Here is a 12,159-nt window from a genome sequence, read left to right on the forward strand (position 1 = left end):
AAATTCAGACAGTAGTTAGAAAATAATTAATTTTTAAATACTTAGCTTTGAATGTAGAATAATTATGTCCAATATTTTTACACAAAAATTAACTTGACAACTTTTTACATGTGATCTTCCTTTTATTCATTCCAGTAGCAGCAGCTACATTCACAGTTTTGTATATTTTTCATTAGTAATTTTGCCCTAAAACTCATGATAAAGTTTGTTACAATATCCACTATGTTAACATGAACAGGTGCTAACATGAATTCATGCTACAACAGATTTGGCGGCCTCAGCCTCTGTAGACTTTTTAAAGATTTAACAAGGCAAATTTATAAATCTGTCATTTAAACATTTACATTAACAAAAATTATAGTGAAAAATTGAGTTCACAAATATCCAAATACAACTACATGCTCTGCAAAAAGGCTAAAAGTATTTGATGTAAACAGAATTTTCATAAGAGTTTGTTTTCTGTGTCAAATCTTAATTGATGTGATCTGTGAATAGTCAGTTCCATAGAACTTTCAATTGCTTTTTGATAACATTGTTGTTTCAATTGCTAACACTTTTACAAGACCTCACTTAGATGTTGTCCTACTCACCAAACACACATTTGCAAGCTTTCAGAGCCAGAGTGGAAAGGTTGAAGGGGAAGGAAGAGAGATGAAGGAAAAGGACTGTTGAGGTTTAGGAAATGGGTAGAGTTCCAAAAAGTTGCCCTGAACCCCAGACCAAGGGAGACTTGCCACACATTCACATTTCTGTGAATCTTGTGTTGTGTCCCCATGTTGCAGCATCCTTGCTGGTTTCAGCCTAAGAAACGAGACTGTAGAGGGTTTTCCATTGAGTATAATGTTGAAAGTGTCACCTTGGTGTATCATTCAATGTGGACCCAAATATGATGGTTGGAGTGCTGGCCTCACAGTATCACCCCTCAGCATCATGAAAACACTGTTCTGCAGTCTTTTATGTAGAAAAACATATGAAACACGGTGTGGTCACGGGGGAGGAGTATGGATATTGTAAATGTAAAGTTTCGCTTGCTGTGCTAATTCTGGCAACTCCCCAGAATTTGGTAAGGCTGCTGGAAGACTTAGAGGTTGTCCATACAAAATTTCCACTAATGATCCTTGTAAGTCTTCTTTGAATGCTGATTGGAGACCTAATAAGATCCAAGGGTGAGATTCATGCCACTCACCCCCCTAACACATTAATGCTGTCTGCAATGTGTGTCACCACTCTACCAGCCCTTTGCACTGGACGTAGTAAGCAGTGGTTCTAAACATTTCACACTGCACATGTTACAAAGGCTCATGAACGATGCCGATTGAAACTGTCAGCCTTGCTAAGTTGTGGTGGCCCCTGGGCTTCCAAAATGAGCCATCCACATTTCAGCGAATGCTTTTATGTTGACTCAGCTATGATGTCAGTTAATGGAATGGCTTCCATCCATGTTGTCACTCCATTGATTGCAGATAAGATATATTTAAATCCCCTCAATGTGAGAAGGTGGCCAATCAAATACAGGTGAACGTGCTGTAAATGGCCAGCTGGAACATCAAATGCGCCTAAAGCGGGGCTTTTGTGTCTTCCTATTTTGCTCTTTTGACATTCTACATGAGCTTGAGTCCAAAGTTTATAATTTTTTTTTTATGTTTGGTGGCCACTAGTCTCGTAGATGGTCACTTTCCTGGCTGCAATAATCCTTGCAGTTTCTGAAAGATCATATATCTACACGTTTTAGGCACAATTGGTCTGGTGCGTCCTTGTATTGCATCAAACCATAACCTGCCTGCTGTATCAGTCATTTGTCTGTGTTGTTTTGTAACAATTGTTGGAGCACCTTGTCATTTTCTTGGGCCACTGCAATGGTGTTGAGATCAAGGCATATTAACAGTAACTTTAATCTGGAAAGGTAGTCTGCCACAGTATTATCTGCCCTTCAATGTGTACCACATCCATTAAGAATAGGCTCATCAAATCCAAGTGCCAGAAACATCGAGGCAGGCAGTTTTGACTAAGATTCCTTATCATGTCCTCCAGCAGTGGTGGTTTGTCAATATTGTGAATTGTCAACCTGCGATGTCCGCCTGATGATACTTGACTGCTTGATAAACTGTGAACAATTCCCTTTCTAATGAGGACCACCTGCGTTGAGCAGCAGATTTATTATTTTTTTTTTTAAAAAAGAAGAATCTCAGTGGATAAGATTTCCATTGATTATATGATGGAAAACTGCTCCAGTGGCAACGTGACTAACACCTGCTGTCATAGTTATTAGGGCACCCTCTCCTGGCTGTGCTAATGTAACTGCCTGTTCTAAGCTGCGCCTGATCTCCCCAAAAGCTTATTGTATATCATCCGCCAGCTTCAGCTCATGCTTAATGTGATTATTTTCCCCCACCAAGGCATCTGTCAAAGGAGTGCACAACTGCACTGTGTGAGGCAAATGTCTCCTGTAAAAGTTTGTTGTTCTAAGAAATCTTAGCTTTTTGAATGTAGGTCGAGGCTTGGGGCAGATAATTCGAATCCTATCAGCTGTGGGCTGAATACCAGTTGTAGTTACAGAATAACTCAAAAAGGTTACCTCATTTTTCTGAAGTTGACACTTCTCTTCATTGACCGTGACATTTCAGAGTATAAAAATTAATTTTAAATGTATTTCATGCTCTTCTGCTTGTTTTGAGAGTTCCACTGTATCATACAGTAACAAAAACAGAATAGAAACTCTCCTAATATTGAGTTGATACAGCACTGTCATGTCTGGGCTGCTTTTTTTTACCTGTAAGACATTTGCACAAATTAAAAAAATTCAAAAGGGAATGATAATTGCTATTTTTGGACTGTCTTTTGGTGCCATTGGAATCAGATGGTAGGAATTTTGCAATCTTTCATGCTGAACGTATTTGCACCTGCAGAGTGTGTGAAAAATCCCTTAAGTTGGGAATACAATACCTATCTGGTATAGTATCTCTACACAATCTATAAGAACTGTCCTCCTTAGGTACTAAATTGATCAGTCATGCCCAGTTATTAGCAGAACAACAATGCCTAAGTGTAAAAGTTTGTTTACAATTTGTTTAGTTCCCCAACGCTATCTGGTGCAAGTCTCCTTGCTGTGGCACAGACTAGAGGACCTTTCGATGTATGGACATAATGCTTTGTTCCTTGAACAACATCTCTGAATGCTTTTTGTCCATGTGCCAACATAACCATGTAAAATCTTGGTGGCTTGTACTCCACTGACCTGTGTTTTTTGTCCCTTTCCAACATAGTGTGTCAATACTCTGCTCCACCTAAGAGGCTGAGGCTGCTAATTCTGATCCAACAAAGCTGCTAGTCTCTTGTCCATGCTATCCAACTGTTCTTGATGTGTTCTTATGGCTTCCTGTATTCAGAATTTTCGTGACTAGTAACTCTTTCTGCTCTGCCACCTCCTGTAATTTGGTGTGAGTCCTGGTGATATCCACTTCTGCATCAGCTATAATTTTTGTTAACCAGTTTCTTTTATCTCATATTCTGTTGTGACTAAATTTGTCTGTGCGTCTGCGCTGAATGCTCAGTAAGAGAACAACTAATCATTCCTTTTGCTAAGTCTAATGAAAATTTGTGATAGTGAGGAAAATCTTTCCCTATAATTAGCACAGATACTTCTGCTGTCACAAAATTCCAATTGAAAGTGTGCTGGAATCGTAGTGACATGTTCCAATGATGCACTGGTGTGTTGTTAATGGCATATAGCAAGGTCCTTATTGGTTTGTTGTCTGAGTGGGAATGTTCCCATGGTATGGTGCTTATTGCGGAACCAGAGTTTACCAGGAAGAAGTGACTGGGCACCCTATCCCCCACATAAAGCCTCGCATCCTTAAACTCAAAAAAGAATGCTATTCTGGTCCTTTTCACATAATAGACTGCATTTCTCTTGAGTCTTGTTGTCCATCATGCCGATGGTAGTATGTGTTGCTGATATGTGAAATTGTGGGGAAATACATTTGTGTGCTGTTGCTCTGAATTTCTCATGAAACCAGTGTATGTCCTTCAGCGGTGAGCTGCCATTACGTGATGTATTGATATGTTCTCTGCATGAGGCCAAGAACCTTGGATCAACATCTTCCATTGGGAAGAGTCAAACCATGGATCAACGTCTTCCATTGGGAGGAGTCAGCTGCTTCTGCTTAATTGGCATTCTATGCCATCTTGTGGATCCCATGTTCTCTCACATCACACACTGCCAGCCTCATGTGAGTTTGTAAGTGTTCATACATCTCCGGTACCACCCCTCTGTTGTTGTGGCAATTTGTGGCTCCCTGCAGAGTATTAGTAATATTTCTTACATTTTACTCTGTTTCCTTATGTAATTGCAGTACTGCATGGAGTCTATTAGCCAAGTGTAATTTGATATGTATAGTCTTGAGGAGGAAGTTCGGGTCGGTTACACCAAACAACACTCCCATTTTGCAGTAGTTTGTTTATTTACCTGAACACTGCAAAGGCTTACACAGAACTCAGATCGATGCTGGTGTCGACCTCATCGGCACCACATAGCCTGCAGTACGGAATACTCTTGAGAGGCCGAGGGGGGGGGGGGGGGGGACTATGGCATCGGCAGGGGTGGTCTGCGGGAGCCGGACCACGGTCAGCTCGACAGCGTTGTCGGGAGCTGTGTCGGTAGATGTCGTGAAGGAAGGTTTGGCCACCGAACATGGAAGTTGTTGAAGCGTGCTGGGCGTCGTACTGGGCGTGCTGGTTGTGCGACGATAGGTAGGCATGCGGTTTGCAGGTGTAATGGAGTGACGACAACGATATCTCCGGTGGGCGTGGCGAACACACGAAGCATGTCCAGGTCAACGTCAGGTGAGCGGGGAACACATTTCATCAGGTGGCAGGGAATGACCGAGGTTGTGTCGTGAGCACCGGACGAAGGGAAACACACGACGAACAGTGTATCATCGCGTAGTATTATGGAGATGTCGTGGATTATGTCCAGGGGAACAGGCACAAACACCTCGAGTGAGAGCATGTTCAAGATTGGGGGAGGGGGGGGGGGGGGGGAGGTGAGAAACCTCAACATGGCGAGGTAGGCGATGGGGGAGAGGTCGAAGGGCCCGGTGGCGAGGGCGTGATTGTAGGTAAGCTGGACGTGGGGAGCATTGGGTCACTTGACGGAGTGCGTGACACCGGAGTAGGGGGCGAGGTTGGAGGAGAGCTCGACGATTGGAGCTGGAAGTCACTCTATTGAGTGTGTAAGTCCGACCTGGAGGGAGTGGTCAGAGCGTCCTGAGCCACGACAGTGAGTGGCGTGGTCGTGCCCTCAAGGGGGGTAGAAGAAGGCTCGACATGAGCAGGCTTAAGTCTGTTGATAGAGACTGTGACAGCAGAATCTTTCATCTGGATGTCATAGGTGTTGGCTGAGCGCTGGAGAATGCAGTACGGGCCGTTGTATGGAGGTTGGAGGGGAGCACGGACAGTATCATCTCGGAGCATGACGTACTCTCAATTGTCCAGAGATTTCGGGACGTGAACCTTAGGGCGGGAATGGCTGGCGGGTGGAAGGATGTGGAGGTTGATGAAGTGGCGTCTGACGTGGTCCACAAAGGAAGGTAAGTCAGACTGAAGGAGAGAAGCAGAACGGCTCACGAGTTCGCCAGGGAGAACAATATTCTGGCCGTATATGAACTCGACTATTGTGCCTTTGAGATCTTCCTTAAAGATCGCACGAATGCCGAGTAGCACAAGGGGAAGGGTCTCCATCCATAGAGAGTCGCGGCATCGAAGAGCCGCTTTGAAAGTGCGGTGTCAGCACTCACCTAGCCTGTTACTTTGCAGGTGATATGCTGTGGTATGGATGCGCCAGATGCCGCAAATGTTACAAATCTCATTGAACAGAGCCGACTCAAATTGTCTGCCCTGGTCAGTCGTGATGATAGCTGGACATCCGAAACACGATACCCATGACTCAATGAAAGCTCGAGCAACAGTTTCTGTAACAGCCTCGACCCAGCGAGTTGTTCGGTCGATAGACGAGAGAACATAATGAAAGCCATTGGAGGGGTGTAGAGGGCCGACAATGTCAATATGAATATTCTGGAAACGCCCAGGAGAGATCTTTGGTGTGACGTCATAAGCGCGTGACGGCGTGTGAGATCGCTCTCTAAGTTTTCATCTATTTTTAGGTTTCAGATATATATTTTAACTGTTTTTGTGATAATATTCACTATATAAGTGACTTATTAGTGGTTTCTTCATTCACCTCTGCATTTCTTGTGTTGTGGCCTGATATTTGTGAGTGTTTCGTATCGAGCAACTTAACCTCTTACCCGTGTTTACATTCCGCGCTGACCAGTTGCAGCTGTAGCGGCGCATCGAAAGCTAAGTACTAATTAATTGTTCGTGTATAGTAGTTTATTTAGGAACTTTAGTAGTCTTCAACTGGTGTTCTTGGTGTTTTCCGGTGAAATAACTTCAGAAGAAATTTTTGCGAACCGCTTTCAGTTTCGTTACTGTCATTAGACGTTTGATTTTCTTTCTGTGTTAGTATTTTGTTATATTCTCATTTGTTGTTGATTAATACTGTCAATAATAGTAGTTACTTCCCTTGTAGAGCAAGTTTGTGATAATTGCAGTCAGTTTTTAACATCTTCTTATTGTAGTAGCGGAACTTAGATAAAGTTGTTTTCTTGTTTCAACAATTGTAAAATTTTACCATGAGTGAGAAGTGTGCGCTTTGCCGTAGGTTCGTGAGTAGTGGATTGCGGTGTGAGACTTGTTCGAAGTATTTTCACTGGGGGGAATGCAGTAGGGAAGCTAGTGGGCATTCTGGTGAGATCCTCTCCTGGAACTGCAGGTTATGTAGCAAGAGTAAGTTGATAGAGGAGCAGGAGCGTAAGATCTGTGCTCTTCAGGTGCAGTTGAAAAACGCACAGGAGGAGCTAGATAGGATGAGGAGGGAGAAGGGGGTTGGGGAATGGGAGCTGGCTGTTGGCAAGAGATCTGCTAGGAGAAGGAGATTTTCAGATAGTTTTACTATTGGTGTTTGTAATAGATATGACCAACTGTCAAGAGTCTAGTGGAGAGGAATCTCTAGTAGCTGTAGATGTAGGAAGTATGCAGCAGACCTCAGCAGTTACGGTGGCTAGGACAGTTGCAAAGTCTAAGAGAAAGAAGAAGGTTCTGCTGTTAGGTAGTTCTCATGGTAGAGGTGTAGGCCAGCAGTTGCAGGAAGTTTTGGGGAGTGAGTACCAGGTCACCAGCATTGTGAAGCCTAATGCAGGATTGGCTCAGGTGACTTTTAACATAGGGGGGTTATGTAGGGATTTTACTAAAGAGGATCAGGTAGTGATTGTGGGTGGGGCTGCTAATAGTATTGATAGAGATGGGGAGTATGACATAGATGGTGACCTGGAAAAGATAGCCACTCAGACTGGCAACACGAATGTGCATTTCGTGGAACTGTTTCAGCGTCACGATTGGCCTCATCTTAATACAGCCGTCAGGCGTAATAACATGAGACTTGGGGGTGCGCTGATGACAGAAGGCATGAGTCACATTTCAGTGGTGTCGGTGGAGTCTATCAGTAGGACGGGTTTCACTAGACATGGCCTGCACCTCAACAGGTATGGGAAGGGGAGGTTGGCAAAACTTATAGGTGACAGCATAGGTGGGGGTGGTGGGATCACTCATGGGAAAATTCCGGTAGTTGTGGGTGTTAGAGCTGTACCTTTTTTAGATTGAAGTCAGCTGATAGGTATTCCTGCTTAAGGGAAGTCTCTCTAACAAAGAAGCCACTTTCTACAAAGCTTGGGTATCCGATTAATGAGGGAATTAGTATATTTCATCAAAATATACAAGGTATTAGAGATAAAGTTAGTGAACTGCTTATAGATGTTGACTGTGAAATTATTGGTATATCTGAACACTTCTTAAATAAGGAGATAATTCAGAGGCTTCCTTTACCAGGATACAGGTTGGCTGGCAGCTTTTCTAGGAGCTCTTTGCGATGTGGGGGAGTAGCCATGTATGTGAAAAACGGTATCCCATTTGAGTCAATTGATGTTTCAAAGTACTGCACTGAAAAGGTGTTTGAATGTTGTGCAGGTGTGGTTAAATTTAGTGGAGCTAAACTTCTTACTGTTGTTATTTATAGATCCCAAGACTCCGATTTCACAACATTTTTGCTAAAGCTAGAGGAGGTTCTTGGTTCACTTTATAGGAAATACAAAAAGTTAGTTATATGTGGTGACTTCAATATTAATTGTATAAGTGATTGTGCAAGGAAAAGGATGCTGGTAGACCTCCTTAATTCATATAATCTTATGCAAATCGTATTCTTTCCAACGAGAGTGAAAGGGAACAGTAGAACAACCATAGACAATATTTTTGTTCATTCGTCATTATTAGAAGGGCATTCTGTTAGCAAAAAGGTGAATGGCCTTTCAGATCATGATGCACAAATTTTAAGCCTAAAAGATTTTTGTGCTGCAACACATGTTAAATATAGTTACCAACTTTTTAGGAAAGCTGATCCAGTTGCTGCACAGACTTTTGTAAACCTTATCAAGGAACAAGAGTGGCAAGATGTTTATAGTGCTGATACAGTAGACGATAAATATAATGCTTTCCTCAAGACTTTTCTCGTCCTCTTTGAAAGTTGTTTTCCGTTAGAACATTCAAAACAGGGTACTAGCACAAACAGGCAGCCTGGGTGGCTGACTAAAGGGATAAGAATATCTTGTAGAACAAAGTGGCAATTATATCAAAACGTTAGAAACAGTCAAAATCTAAATGCAGCAGCCCATTACAAACAGTATTGTAAGGTGCTTAAAAAAGTTATTAGGAAGGCAAAAAGTATGTGGTATGCAGATAGAATAGCTAAGTCTCAGGATAAAATTAAAACCATATGGTCAGTCGTAAAGGAAGTGGCTGGTCTGCAGAGACAGGTCGAGAATATAGAATCAGTGCGTAGTGGGGATGTCCGTGTTACTGATAAGTCACATATATGTACAGTACTTAATAATCACTTTCTGAATATAGCAGGTGAACTAAATAGAAACCTAGTCCCAACAGGGAATCATATAGCGCTCTTAGAAAAAAGTGTTCCGAGACTGTTACCTGAAATGCTCCTCCATGATACTGACAAGAGGGAGATTGAGTTAATAATTAAATCACTAAAGACCAAGAACTCTCATGGATATGACGGGGTATCTAGCAGAATACTGAAGTATTGTTCCACGTATGTTAGCTCAGTACTTAGCCATATCTGTAACTTTTCCTTTAGGAGTGGTCGGTTTCCTGACCGATTAAAGTACTCGGTAGTGAAGCCACTTTATAAAAAGGGAGACAGGGATAATGTTGACAATTATAGACCTATTTCTATGCCATCGGTGTTTGCTAAAGTTATCGAGAGGGTTGTATATACAAGGTTACTGCAACATTTAAATTCACATAATTTGCTGTCAAATGTACAGTTTGGTTTTAGAAATGGCTTAACAACTGAAAATGCTATAGTCTCTTTTCTCTGTGAGGTTTTGGACGGATTAAATAAAAGGTTGTGAACGTTAGGTGTTTTCTTTGATTTAACGAAGGCTTTTGACTGTGTTGACCACAAAATATTACTGCAGAAGTTGGAACATTATGGAGTAAGGGGAGTAGCTTACAATTGGTTCGCCTCCTACTTTAAGAACAGAAAGCAGAAGGTAATCCTCTGCAATATTGAGAGTGGTAATGATGTTCAGTCCCAATGGGGCACTGTTAAATGGGGCGTTCCCCAAGGGTCGGTGCTGGGGCCACTGCTGTTTCTTATTTATGTAAATGATATGCCTTCTAGTATTACAGGTGATTCAAAAATATTTCTGTTTGCTGATGACACCACCTTGGTAGTGAAGGATCTTGTGTGTAATATTGAAACATTATCAAATAATGTAGTTCATGATATAAGTTCGTGGCTTGTGGAAAATAATTTGATGCTAAATCACAGTAAGACTCAGTTTTTACAGTTTCTAACCCACAATTCAACAAGAACTGACATTTTAATCAGACAGAATGGGCATGTTATAAGCGAGACGGAACAGTTCAAGTTCCTAGGCGTACGGATAGATAGTAAGCTGTTGTGGAAAGCCCATGTTCAGGATCTTGTTCAGAAACTAAATGCCGCTTTATTTACCATTAGAACAGTATCTGAAATAAGTGACATTTCAACACAAAAAGTAGTATACTTCGCATATTTTCATACGCTTATGTCATATGGTATTATTTTTTGGGGTAATTCTTCTGATTCAAAAAGGGTATTTTTGGCTCAAAAACGGGCTGTTCGAGCTATGTATGGTGTAAGTTCGAAAACCTCTTGTCGACCCCTATTCAATAGTCTGGGAATTTTGACATTGCCCTCACAGTATGTATTTTCTTTAATGTCGTTCGTTGTTAGCAATATTAGCTTATTCCCAAGAGTTAGCAGCTTTCACTCAGTTAATACTAGGCAGAAATCAAATCTGCATGTGGAATGCACTTCCTTGACTCTTGTGCAGAAAGGAGTGCAGTATTCTGCTGCATCCATTTTCAATAAGCTACCACAAGAACTCAAAAATCTTAGCAGTAGCCCAAACACCTTTAAGTCTAAACTGAAAAGTTTCCTCATGGCTCACTCCTTCTATTCTGTCGAGGAGCTCCTGGAAGAGCTAAAAAATTAAGCAAATTCCAGTGTTACATTCTTGATTTTCTTTATTTAAACTAACGACTTGTCGCCTGAATATGTTTCTTATATTTCATTTTATCTGTTTCTACAATCGTGTCATAATTTCATGTATTGACTCGTTCCATGACCATGGAGACTTCTCCTAAATGTGGTCCCACGGAACAATAAATAAATAAATAAATAAATAAATCGAAAAGGCACCGAGGGGGGGGTGAAGTGTGCTGTGTACTTTGCATTGCTGGCACACGACGCAGGAGCGTGCCCATTGCTGGCAATCCCTGTTGACATTTCTCCACACAAAGTGCTCCGCTACGAGGTGGGCGGACGCACAAACACCTGGGTACGTTGAAGACAGCTCGACGGAGCGTGGTTGGGATGAGGGGGCGTGCCTTGCCCGTACTGTCATCGCACCAGATCTCACCAGAAAAAGCTAGGGAAGGTGGTGCGGATGAAGTGTAGTGAAGAGGTAGAGTCTGAAATCACGTTTTGTGTGTCCTCGTCGGTGAGTTGGAGGTCAGGCAGTTCAGACAGGTCTAATAGGGAATGGACGGCGTCGACTCATGAAAGGAAATCAGCAACTATATTGTCAGCACCCTTTATGTGTCTGACATCGGTGGTGAACTGAGATATGAAGTCCAAGTATCTGAAGCGGCAAGGAGGCGGCTCAGCTGGCAGGTTTGTAATGGCCGCAGACAGGGGTTTGTGGTCCGTTAAAACATAGAAAGGGCGTCCCTCAATGTCAGTCTTAAAATGTTTGATCGCTTTGTACACCGTGAGCAACTCCCTGTCAAACGCAGAATATTTCCGTTGTGCATTGGTAAGCTTGCGCGAAAAGAACTGCAGAGGCGAAGTCTGACCGTCTTTGAATGACGCAGGTCTGGGAACTTTCAGTATTGTTTGTACTTTCTCAGGGGGCGGTGAAATGCCGTTGGCAGAGACCCGAAAACCAAGAAAAGTGACAGCGGGTTGATGTAGCTGCAATTTGTCCTGGTTGGTCTCGATGCCTGCTGCCGCAAGAGTGTTCATAACAGTTTGCACATGTCGAATGTTGTCCTTGACGGAGGAGCTGAAGACAAGAACGTAATCAAGATATGCAAAGCAGAATTTTAATTCGAATAGCACTTTGTTGATGAAGCGTTGCCAGGTCTGGGTTGCGTTTTTCAGACTGAAGGGCTTGAATCGAAACTGAAATAACCTGATCGGGGTGCTGATTGCTGTCTTCTCGAAGTCTTCAGGTGCCATGTGGATCTGGTGGTAGGCCCGTTTGCAATCAATGACAGAGAACGTGGTCACACCTGCGAGAGAACTGGTAAAGTCGGCAATATTGGGTATGGGGTAGGTGTCCATAATTGTTCGTGCATTTAGTCGACGGTAGTCTCCGCACATGCGGCACGACCCGTCTTTTTTGGGTGTCATATGTATGGGCGTAGACCAGCTACTGGCAGAGGGTTCAATGATGCCAGAGCTTAGTAGTTCAGAAATCT

At 42.6% G+C, this 12,159-nt stretch overlaps 1 protein-coding gene across 2 annotated transcripts in view; it reads left to right on the forward strand.

Annotated features, from left to right (window-relative positions):
* The window catches only part of LOC124545350, a 195,560-nt gene that overhangs the window by 12,585 nt on the left and 170,816 nt on the right, over nucleotides 1-12,159 (forward strand). The gene's annotated exons all lie outside the window — the stretch shown is intronic.

The sequence above is a fragment of the Schistocerca americana genome, chromosome 1 (genome assembly GCF_021461395.2).
Source record: "Schistocerca americana isolate TAMUIC-IGC-003095 chromosome 1, iqSchAmer2.1, whole genome shotgun sequence".
NCBI lineage: Eukaryota > Metazoa > Arthropoda > Insecta > Orthoptera > Acrididae > Schistocerca > Schistocerca americana.